Source organism: Heteronotia binoei, chromosome 8 (assembly GCF_032191835.1).
Source record: "Heteronotia binoei isolate CCM8104 ecotype False Entrance Well chromosome 8, APGP_CSIRO_Hbin_v1, whole genome shotgun sequence".
Taxonomy (NCBI): Eukaryota; Metazoa; Chordata; class Lepidosauria; order Squamata; family Gekkonidae; genus Heteronotia; species Heteronotia binoei.
Window position 1 is genome coordinate 133,046,548 of NC_083230.1, and position 12,267 is coordinate 133,058,814.

Sequence of the window (12,267 nt, forward strand, 5' to 3'; positions counted from 1 at the left end):
AAAAAGTCACACACGCTCCGGAGCAGATGTTGGGAAGGGGACTCCCCACCCCCTTCTCCACTGCCTGCCAACCTTCACAGTCAAGCACTCTGTTTGTGCCGCATGCGCTTGTCCAGTCTCATCAGCCTGATATGCAGACGCAGCAATTCGCACCCCCCGCGTGCGCACACACACCCATGCTGGGCTCAGTTCTCAGTGGGAGGGGGGGCTCCTGCCAGGCCCAACTCCTGCCCCCTTCCTCCTCCTCCTCCTCCTCCTCCTCCGGTGCAAAAGGCCTCTTGAGCACATCATGAAGATTGATCCCTGCTGATGGAGTCCCTTCCACAGGAGGCTTTCAAAGAGCACCGGCTGTGTGTGCGCTCATTTGCACTTTGAGGCACTCCGACATTTCTCCTGATTTTCCTTGTCACTGGCAATTCACTGTGAAGCAGAGAGGGACCCAAAATTGATGCTCGGAAATGAGGCCACCCAAGGGCTTTGGCAAGACGTCTTCGTCAGCTGCTGGCCTTGCCTTTCTGCTGTAAGCAGCTTTGAAAGTCAAAGAATGAAGCCAGCAACCGAGTCAGAGCCCGCAACACACACGGAGGCCCCACAACCCCACACCCAACTAGCCTCCCTCCAAATGGACTCCCTCAGTAAGAGGCCACGAAACCCAGGCAGGGGAATGGCCAAGCACACAGCCCATGGTTTGAAGAACACAAGGCCAGTCAGATGGAATATCCGGGAAACAAAACTGCCTGCAGGGAAGCTGGGGGGCAGGGAAGTCAGATGGATGCTGGGCCACAGCTTTCTGAGCCAGGATTTCCACCCCACCCCGTCATGTGTGATGGAGCTACAGGATAGCACAGAATCATAGTCACAAGGCACCTCCAGGGTCATCTACTTCAACCCCCTGCACAAGGCTGGAAATTCCTGCATCCCCTAAATCAGGGGTGGCCAACGGTAGCTCTCCAGATGTTTTTGCCTACAACTCCCATCAGCCCCAGCCAGCATGGCCAATGGCTGGGCTGATGGGAGTTGTAGGCAAAAAACATCTGGAGAGCTACCGTTGGCCACCCCTGCCCTAAATTCACAGGATCCGCATTGCTGTCAGATGGCCATCCAGCCAAGGAGGAAGCCTGTTCCACTGACGAACCACTCTAACGGTCAGGAAGTTCTTCCTAATGTTGAGCTGGAAACTCTTTGGATTTAATTTCATCCCATTGGTTCTGGCCCTACCTTCCGGGGCCACAGAAAACAATTCCACCCCATCCTCTAGATGAGAGCCCTTCAAGTCCTTGAAGATGGTGATCCTATCACCTCTCAGCTGCCTCCTCTCCAGGCTAAACATCCCCAGTTCCTTCAACCTTTCCTCAAAGGACTTGGTCCCCAGACCCCTCCCCATCTTCGTCACCCTCTTCTGGACCAGGGTGGTTACTGCTGTAGGCAAGGACCCCAGGCTGAGCTAGAGAAGTCTGGCCCCTGAGCTGCCCCTCCGCACCCAACCAGCAGTTGAGCAGCCTGATGCCCCAAGGGACAAGGTCGGCCATGTCCTGCTCCCTCTCCGCTGGGGTGCGGTGCGACTGCCAGGACTTTGCAGGGGATCCAGCCCCACACTCACTGGAGGGACCTACGGTGGAAAAGAGCTGTCCTCAGCAGAAGCGGCAGGGAGAAGGAAGCAGAGCAGGCACACCGTGACACGAAGAAAAGCCTCAGCCAAACGTTCAGCTAATCGTTCTGAAGGTTAAGCGGAGGAGACAGGAGGGCCGCTCCGCCGGTGCAGAGTTCACTGATGAGCCTGCTTGCTGAGCACAGCCGGTGCCCAGCTCTGGCTGCCTCGCCCTGCACACAGCAGCAGGCTCTTCAGGAGCACAGGTGCCAGCGGGAACCCTTTGGAAAACAAGGTGCTGTGTCCAAAGGAAAGGGAACACCACTGCCTCCATGGCGGGTCAAGGGGGGAGGGAGAGGAGGGCAAGGGATGACATCGTCCAACTGTGCACACACCTGCATGGCAGAAGCCCCACACAGGCCAGGCCTGGCTCTGGAGAAGGAGCAGCTCCATGAGAGACCCTCCCCAGCTCCAGCCAATGGGGGAAGAGAGCAGCAGCCCCGCCGGCCACTCTCCCGTGTGCCAAACCGGACGGCTGCATGCCAGCCTGCCCAACAGCCAGCGTGATCTGGCACACCACCTGCTGGAACCCCGGGGCTCTGGCAAATCACATCCAGCCCGAGAACAGCTGCGCCACCGCTCAGGCTGGCTGGGCACGGGCCAGCTCCCAGAGACATCCCTCGGATTACTGGATGCGCCTGAAGACTGCAAGCAAAGCAGATCTGCTTCCTTTCACAGCAGCAGCAGCAGGAGGAGGAAATCACCCCAGACAGCCTTCAAGCCTCCCGCTCTGACCCACCGCCTCATGCCTCCCTCCAGCAGGCACAAGCACAACACATCCCCACGACCCAAGGAGGTTGGCTGGTGGGAAACGTGGAATGCCAAGCCTCAGGGAGGGAAGCAGAGAACCCACAAGGCGAATTCGCATCCTCTCTGCAGCATCAGAGCAAGCTGAGCTGGAGGCTCTGCCGGGGAAGAGCCCAGGCCTGGCAGGCAAAAGGCAGTCACCCCAGCCCACTCCACCTGCCAGGGGCTGGAAGGAAAACAACTCCAGCAACACAGCAGCCCTGCAAGACCAAACTAAGGACTCTTCTGGTCAAGCAGCGGGCAGCCTGAGGTTTCACTGCATAGTGGTGGCTTCCAACTCTCAGCAGACCCAGCCTTGCCTCCAGCACAGGAGTGCACAGTGCTGCCTTTTTCCCTGGCCAGAACCACCTGCGTGTGAACTTCACTATGCAAACCCAAATCCTGAGGTTCTGAGAAATGGGGGAAGCTTCATAAGAACATCAGAGAAGCCCTGTTGGATCAGGCCAGTGGCCCCTCCAGTCCAACACTCTGTGTCACAGAAGAACATAAGAGAAGCCCTTTTGGATCAGGCCAGTGGCCCCTCCAGTCCAACACTCTGTGTCACATAAGAACATAAGAGAAGACCTGTTGGATCAGGCCAATGGACCATCCAGTCCAACACTCTGTGTCACATAAGAACATAAGAGAAGCCATGTTGGATCAGGCAAGTGGCCCCTCCAGTCCAACACTCTGTGTCACATAAGAACATAAGAGAAGACCTGTTGGATCAGGCCAATGGACCATCCAGTCCAACACTCTGTGTCACATAAGAACATAAGAGAAGCCATGTTGGATCAGGCCAATGGCCCATCCAGTCCAACACTCTGTGTCACATAAGAACAGAAGAGAAGCCATGTTGGATCAGGCCAGTGGCCCATCCAGTCCAACACTCTGTGTCACATAAGAACAGAAGAGAAGCCATGTTGGATCAGGCCAATGGCCCATCCAGTCCAACACTCTGTGTCACATAAGAACATAAGAGAAGCCCTGTTGGATGGATCAGGCCAGTGGCCCCTCCAGTCCAACACTCTGTGTCAAATAAGAACATAAGAGAAGCCCTGTTGGATGGATCAGGCCAGTGGCCCCTCCAGTCCAACACTCTGTGTCAAATAAGAACATCAGAGAAGCCTGTTGGATGGATCAGGCCAGTGGCCCCTCCAGTCCAACACTCTGTGTCACATAAGAACATAAGAGAAGACATGTTGGATCAGGCCAGTGGCCCCTCCAGTCCAACACTCTGTGTCACAGAAGAACATAAGAGAAGCCATGTTGGATCAGGCCAGTGGCCCCTCCAGTCCAACACTCTGTGTCACATAAGAACATAAGAGAAGCCATGTTGGATCAGGCCAATGGCCCCTCCAGTCCAACACTCTGTCTCACATAAGAACATAAGAGAAGCCCTGTGGGATCAGGTCAATGGCCCCTCCAGTCCAACACTCTGTGTCACAGAAGAACATAAGAGAAGCCCTGTTGGATCAGGCCAGTGGCCCCTCCAGTCCAACACTCTGTGTCACATAAGAACATAACAGAAGCCATGTTGGATCAGGTCAATGGCCCCTCCAGTCCAACACTCTGTGTCACATAAGAACATAAGAGAAGCCATGTTGGATCAGGCCAATGGCCCCTCCAGTCCAACACTCTGTCTCACATAAGAACATAAGAGAAGCCCTGTGGGATCAGGCCAATGGCCCATCCAGTCCAACACTCTATGTCACATAAGAACATCAGAGAAGCCATGTAGGATCAGGCCAGTGGCCCATCCAGTCCAACACTCTGTGTCACATAAGAACATAAGAGAAGACATGTTGGATCAGGACAAAAGCCCATCCAGTCCAACACTCTGTGTCACATAAGAGAAGCTATGTTGGATCAGGCCAATGGCCCCTCCAGTCCAACACTCTGTGTCACATAAGAACATAAGAGAACCCCTGTTGGATCAGGCCAGTGGCCCCTCCAGTCCAACACTCTGTCACATAAGAACATAAGAGAAGCCATGTTGGATCAGGCCAATGGCCCCTCCAGTCCAACACTCTGTCACATAAGAACATAAGAGAAGCCCTGTTGGATCAGGCCAGTGGCCCCTCCAGTCCAACACTCTGTCACATAAGAACATTAGAGAAGCCATGTTGGATCAGGCCAATGGCCCCTCCAGTCCAACACTCTGTCTCACATAAGAACATAAGAGAAGCCCTGTTGGATCAGGCCAGTGGCCCCTCCAGTCCAACACTCTGTCACATAAGAACATAAGAGAAGCCATGTTGGATCAGGCCAGTGGCCCATCCAGTCCAACACTCTGTGTCACATAAGAACAGCCCTGTTGGATCAGGCCAATGGCCCCTCCAGTCCAACACTCTGTGTCACATAAGAACATAAGAGAAGCCATGTGGGATCAGGCCAATGGCCCCTCCAGTCCAACACTCTGTCACATAAGAACATAAGAGAAGCCCTGTGGGATCAGGCCAGTGGCCCATCCAGTCCAACACTCTGTGTCACATAAGAACATAAGAGAAGCCATGTTGGATCAGGCCAAGAGCCCATCCAGTCCAACACTCTGTGTCACATAAGAACATAAGAGAAGCTATGTTGGATCAGGCCAATGGCCCCTCCAGTCCAACACTCTGTGTCACATAAGAACATAAGAGAAGCCCTGTTGGATCAGGCCAGTGGCCCCTCCAGTCCAACACTCTGTCACATAAGAACATAAGAGAAGCCCTGTTGGATCAGGCCAGTGGCCCCTCCAGTCCAACACTCTATCACATAAGAACATAAGAGAAGCCATGTTGGATCAGGCCAATGGCCCATCCAGTCCAACCCTCTGTCTCATATAAGAACATAAGAGAAGCCCTGTTGGATCAGGCCAGTGGCCCCTCCAGTCCAACACTCTGTCACATAAGAACATAAGAGAAGCCATGTTGGATCAGGCCAGTGGCCCCTCCAGTCCAACACTCTGTGTCACATAAGAAGAGAAGAGAAGCCATGTTGGATCAGGCCAAAGGCCCCTACAGTCCAACACCCTGTGTCACATAAGAACATAAGAGAAGCCATGTTGGATCAGGCCAATGGCCTATCCAGTCCCACACTCTGTGTCACATAAGAACAGAAGAGAAGCCATGTTGGATCAGGCCAATGGCCCATCCAGTCCAACACTCTGTGTCACATAAGAACATAAGAGAAGCCCTGTTGGATGGATCAGGCCAGTGGCCCCTCCAGTCCAACACTCTGTGTCAAATAAGAACATAAGAGAAGCCCTGTTGGATGGATCAGGCCAGTGGCCCCTCCAGTCCAACACTCTGTGTCAAATAAGAACATCAGAGAAGCCTGTTGGATGGATCAGGCCAGTGGCCCCTCCAGTCCAACACTCTGTGTCACATAAGAACATAAGAGAAGACATGTTGGATCAGGCCAGTGGCCCCTCCAGTCCAACACTCTGTGTCACAGAAGAACATAAGAGAAGCCATGTTGGATCAGGCCAGTGGCCCCTCCAGTCCAACACTCTGTGTCACATAAGAACATAAGAGAAGCCATGTTGGATCAGGCCAATGGCCCCTCCAGTCCAACACTCTGTCTCACATAAGAACATAAGAGAAGCCCTGTGGGATCAGGTCAATGGCCCCTCCAGTCCAACACTCTGTGTCACAGAAGAACATAAGAGAAGCCCTGTTGGATCAGGCCAGTGGCCCCTCCAGTCCAACACTCTGTGTCACATAAGAACATAACAGAAGCCATGTTGGATCAGGTCAATGGCCCCTCCAGTCCAACACTCTGTGTCACATAAGAACATAAGAGAAGCCATGTTGGATCAGGCCAATGGCCCCTCCAGTCCAACACTCTGTCTCACATAAGAACATAAGAGAAGCCCTGTGGGATCAGGCCAATGGCCCATCCAGTCCAACACTCTATGTCACATAAGAACATCAGAGAAGCCATGTAGGATCAGGCCAGTGGCCCATCCAGTCCAACACTCTGTGTCACATAAGAACATAAGAGAAGACATGTTGGATCAGGACAAAAGCCCATCCAGTCCAACACTCTGTGTCACATAAGAGAAGCTATGTTGGATCAGGCCAATGGCCCCTCCAGTCCAACACTCTGTGTCACATAAGAACATAAGAGAACCCCTGTTGGATCAGGCCAGTGGCCCCTCCAGTCCAACACTCTGTCACATAAGAACATAAGAGAAGCCATGTTGGATCAGGCCAATGGCCCCTCCAGTCCAACACTCTGTCACATAAGAACATAAGAGAAGCCCTGTTGGATCAGGCCAGTGGCCCCTCCAGTCCAACACTCTGTCACATAAGAACATTAGAGAAGCCATGTTGGATCAGGCCAATGGCCCCTCCAGTCCAACACTCTGTCTCACATAAGAACATAAGAGAAGCCCTGTTGGATCAGGCCAGTGGCCCCTCCAGTCCAACACTCTGTCACATAAGAACATAAGAGAAGCCATGTTGGATCAGGCCAGTGGCCCATCCAGTCCAACACTCTGTGTCACATAAGAACAGCCCTGTTGGATCAGGCCAATGGCCCCTCCAGTCCAACACTCTGTGTCACATAAGAACATAAGAGAAGCCATGTGGGATCAGGCCAATGGCCCCTCCAGTCCAACACTCTGTCACATAAGAACATAAGAGAAGCCCTGTGGGATCAGGCCAGTGGCCCATCCAGTCCAACACTCTGTGTCACATAAGAACATAAGAGAAGCCATGTTGGATCAGGCCAAGAGCCCATCCAGTCCAACACTCTGTGTCACATAAGAACATAAGAGAAGCTATGTTGGATCAGGCCAATGGCCCCTCCAGTCCAACACTCTGTGTCACATAAGAACATAAGAGAAGCCCTGTTGGATCAGGCCAGTGGCCCCTCCAGTCCAACACTCTGTCACATAAGAACATAAGAGAAGCCCTGTTGGATCAGGCCAGTGGCCCCTCCAGTCCAACACTCTATCACATAAGAACATAAGAGAAGCCATGTTGGATCAGGCCAATGGCCCATCCAGTCCAACACTCTGTCTCATATAAGAACATAAGAGAAGCCCTGTTGGATCAGGCCAGTGGCCCCTCCAGTCCAACACTCTGTCACATAAGAACATAAGAGAAGCCATGTTGGATCAGGCCAGTGGCCCCTCCAGTCCAACACTCTGTGTCACATAAGAAGAGAAGAGAAGCCATGTTGGATCAGGCCAAAGGCCCCTACAGTCCAACACCCTGTGTCACATAAGAACATAAGAGAAGCCATGTTGGATCAGGCCAATGGCCTATCCAGTCCCACACTCTGTGTCACATAAGAACATAAGAGAAGCCATGTTGGATCAGGCCAGTGGCCCCTCCAGTCCAACACTCTGTGTCACATAAGAACATAAGAGAAGCCATGTGGGATCAGGCCAATGGACCCTCCAGTCCAACACTCTGTCACATAAGAACATAAGAGAAGCCCTGTGGGATCAGGCCAGTGGCCCATCCAGTCCAACACTCTGTGTCAAATAAGAACATCAGAGAAGCCATGTTGGATCAGGCCAAGAGCCCATCCAGTCAAACACTCTGTGTCACATAAGAACATAAGAGAAGCTATGTTGGATCAGGCCAATGGCCCCTTCAGTCCAACACTCTGTGTCACATAAGAACATAAGAGAAGCTATGTTGGATCAGGCCAACGGCCCCTTCAGTCCAACACTCTGTGTCACATAAGAACATAAGAGAAGCCCTGTTGGATCAGGCCAGTGGCCCCTCCAGTCCAACACTCTGTCACATAAGAACATAAGAGAAGCCATGTTGGATCAGGCCAATGGCCCCTCCAGTCCAACACTCTGTCACATAAGAACATAAGAGAAGCCATGTTGGATCAGGCCAATGGCCCATCCAGTCCAACACTCTGGCTCATATAAGAACATAAGAGAAGCCCTGTTGGATCAGGCCAGTGGCCCCTCCAGTCCAACACTCTGTCACATAAGAACATAAGAGAAGCCATGTTGGATCAGGCCAATGGCCCCTCCAGTGCAACACTCTGTGTCACATAAGAATATAAGAGAAGCCATGTTGGATCAGGCCAGTGGCCCCTCCAGTCCAACACTCTGTGTCACATAAGAACATAAGAGAAGCCATGTTGGATCAGGCCAATGGCCCATCCAGTCCCACACTCTGTGTCACATAAGAACATAAGAGAAGCCATGTTGGATCAGGCCAGTGGCCCCTCCAGTCCAACACTCTGTGTCACATAAGAAGAGAAGAGAAGCCATGTTGGATCAGGCCAATGGCCCCTCCAGTCCAACACTCTGTGTCACATAAGAACATAAGAGAAGCCATGTTGGATCAGGCCAATGGCCCATCCAGTCCCACACTCTGTGTCACATAAGAACATAAGAGAAGCCATGTTGGATCAGGCCAGTGGCCCCTCCAGTCCAACACTCTGTGTCACATAAGAAGAGAAGAGAAGCCATGTTGGATCAGGCCAGTGGCCCCTCCAGTCCAACACTCTGTGTCACATAAGAACATAAGAGAAGCCATGTTGGATCAGGCCAATGGCCCATCCAGTCCCACACTCTGTGTCACATAAGAACATAAGAGAAGCCATGTTGGATCAGGCCAATGGCCCATCCAGTCCAACACTCTGAAGCTGGCTATGCTTGTAGCCGCCACCACCTCCTGTGGCAGTGAATTCCACATGTTAATCACCCTTTGGGTGAAGAAGTACCTCCTTTTATCCGTTCTAACCCGACTGCTCAGCAATTTCATTGAATGCCCACGAGTTCTTGTTTTTTGAGAAAGGGAGAAAAGTACTTCTTTCTCTACTTTCTCCATCCCATAACCTCTATCATGTCACCCCTCAGTCGACGTTTCTCCAAGCTGTAGAGCCCCAAGCGTTTCAACCTTTCTTCATAGGGAAAATGTTCCATCCCCTCCCCTTCCCCCCATGCTGTCCTCCCCCTTCCTCTGCTTAAAAGGACTCAGCCCTTCCACATCAACCCCTTTTCTGCACCTTTTCTAGCTCTAGGCTACCTTTTTTGTTACCTCAGTTTGGGTAACAGAGGGGTTCCCAACATGGCGGCCTGTGAGGGCCAAGGAGCCCACAGACACCTTTTCTGATGTCTCCCAGCCGAAAGTGACTGGGACAGCTGATTGGCCACTGGAGAGATGACACCACAGCGGCCACCAGTGCTGGTTTTATTCTTTCATTCCTCTTCCGCTCTTTTCTCCTACCCAGGGGGCCTCCCTATGTGGGCACGTCTCCACCTTCAAGGGCAGCCCTCTTGTAGCTGTGCCCGGCACCCTGGTGTGAAAATGCCAAACATGCCCACAAGTTCAAAAAGAGTGGGGACCCCTCGGGCCACCTCAACTGGGCACCTTATTCCACCGGCAGCTGCACCACCAGGCCCTCTGTGGCGCTCCCTGCTGCTGCCTCCCAACAAAGGACCCCTTCAGGACTCGGGGGGCTCCACACCACTGGGATTCTCCACAGGATGCAAGGGGGAAGCCAGAGCCTTCAGGCAACCCACTCTGCTATCCCCCCAGCAGCCTGCAGAACTGCCTTTCCTCCCTTCCTGGCAGCAGGGGGAGCCCTTGTGTGCAGTGACTGACCAGCCACTGGAGAGCCATCTGGGGTCGCCACTGCTTGGCTGATCAGCCGGGCCAGCGCCCACCCAGCAGGTGCTGCACAAACACCACCCAGACTCCAGAAGAGGGGGGGCCTCGGGGGTCCAGCTGCTGCAGATCAGCAGCTCTGAATCGTGCAGAGTCAAGACACAGCAACAGGCCGGAGACTCGTTCCTGCAACTCTCCAGGGGAACAAGCTGCCCAGAGGCCCCACCAACACCGGAGGGAACCAGCGGGCACCAGGGCAGCAGCTGCCTGGCACTTGCTCCCACAAGCACGTGGTTAGTCCCTTCTGTCATGGCACCACACAGCCCCATGGCAATGCTGGGCCGACCAAGGGGAAAGCAGAGTTCCCTGCCCTGGTCAGCATCTCAGCCCCATCATAGAATCAAAGAGTTGGAAGGAAACTCCAAGGTCATCTAGTCCCACCCCCTGCACAATGCGGGAAACTCACAAACCCCTGCCCCTAAATTCACAGGATCTGCATTGCTATCAGATGGCCATCTAGCCTCTGATTAAAAACCTCCCAGGAAGGAGAGCGCACCACCTCCCCAGGAGGAAGCCTGTTAGAAACATAGAAGAGTTGGAAGGGACCTCTAGGGTCATCTAGTTCAACCCCCTGCACAATGCGGGAAACTCACAAACCCCTCCCCTTAAATTCACAGGATCTGCATTGCTATCAGATGGCCATCTAGCCTCTGATTAAAAACCTCCCAGGAAGGAGAGCCGACCACCTCCCCAGTAGGAAGCCTGTTCCACTGATGAACCCCTCTAAACTCACAAACCCCTCCCCCTAAATTCACAAGATCTTCATTGCTGTCAGCTGGCCCTCTAGCCTCTGTTGGAAAACCTCCAAGGAAGGAGAGCCCACCACCTCCCAAGGAGGAAGCCTGTTCCACTGAGGAACCCCTCTAAACTCACAAATCCCTCCCCCTAAATTCACAGGATCCTCATTGCTGTCAGATGGCCATCTACCTCTGTTGGAAAACCTCCAAGGAAGGAGAGCCCACCACCTCCCGAGGAAGCCTGTTCCACTGAGGAACCGCTCTAAACTCACAAACCCCTCCCCCTAAATTCACAAGATCTTCATTGCTGTCAGATGGCCATCTAGCCTCTGTTGGGACTCCCGAAATGGGAACATATACGGCCGGGGCTACGTGGACTGCACTGGCTGCCGATTATATACCGGGTCCAGTACAAAGTGTTGGTCATTACCTTTAAAGCCTTATATGGCCGAGGACCCGCCTACCTGAGGGACCGTCTTTCCCCATATGAACCCCAGAGAGCACTGAGGTCAGCCAGGAAAAATCTAATCGCTATCCCTGGGCCGAAAGAGATTAAACATCAAAATATCAGAGCACGGGCCTTTTCAACCACGGCCCCTGCCCTATGGAACCAACTCCCTGAGGAGGTGCGGGCCCTGCAAAACCTTGACCAGTTCCGCAAGGCCTGCAAGACCATCCTTTTTAAACTTGCTTATTCAGACTGCTAAAGAAGGCTGTTAAATAAGGATCCGCCAATGCAGCTTAAAGACCTAGACCGCTGTGTATAAACTGGCAGAACTAGCGTCAAACATCACCAGCACTGTCAGACCAAACTATCTAATTGTATTGACTGGTTTTTAATGTTGTTAAATAATGTTTTATATTGTTTTATATTGTTAAATTTAAAGGTTTTATTATTACTGTATGTTATTAAGAAATGTTGTTAGCCGCCCTGAGCCTGCCGAGGCGGGAAGGGTGGGATACAAATAAAATTTATTATTATTATTATTATTATTATTATTATTATTATTATTATTATTATTATTATTATTATTATTATTATTATTATTATTATTATTATTATTATATTATTATTATTATTATTATTATTATTATTATTATTATTATTATTATGTTGCAAAACCTCCAAGGCAGGAGAGCCCACCACCTCCCGAGGAGGAAGCCTGTTCCACTGAGGAACCGCGTTCAGGAAGTTCTTCCTAATGTTAGGCCAGAAACTCTTGATTTAATTTCAACCCGTCGGCTGTGAGTTAGCAGCAAACCCTCCCTGCCCCACCCCACGGTTTCCAGAAAGCAGGGCTTTGGGTGCTTCCCAAAAAGCCCAATTGCCCATTTCCTCCGCTTTTCAATGCAACCCTCACTTCAGATGTGAGAGGAAGGAGGCCCAACCAAGCAGGCCAACACCACCACCTAGTGGCCATTTCCAAAGCTCTCTTTTGGCCAAGTCCCTGAATGGGGGACT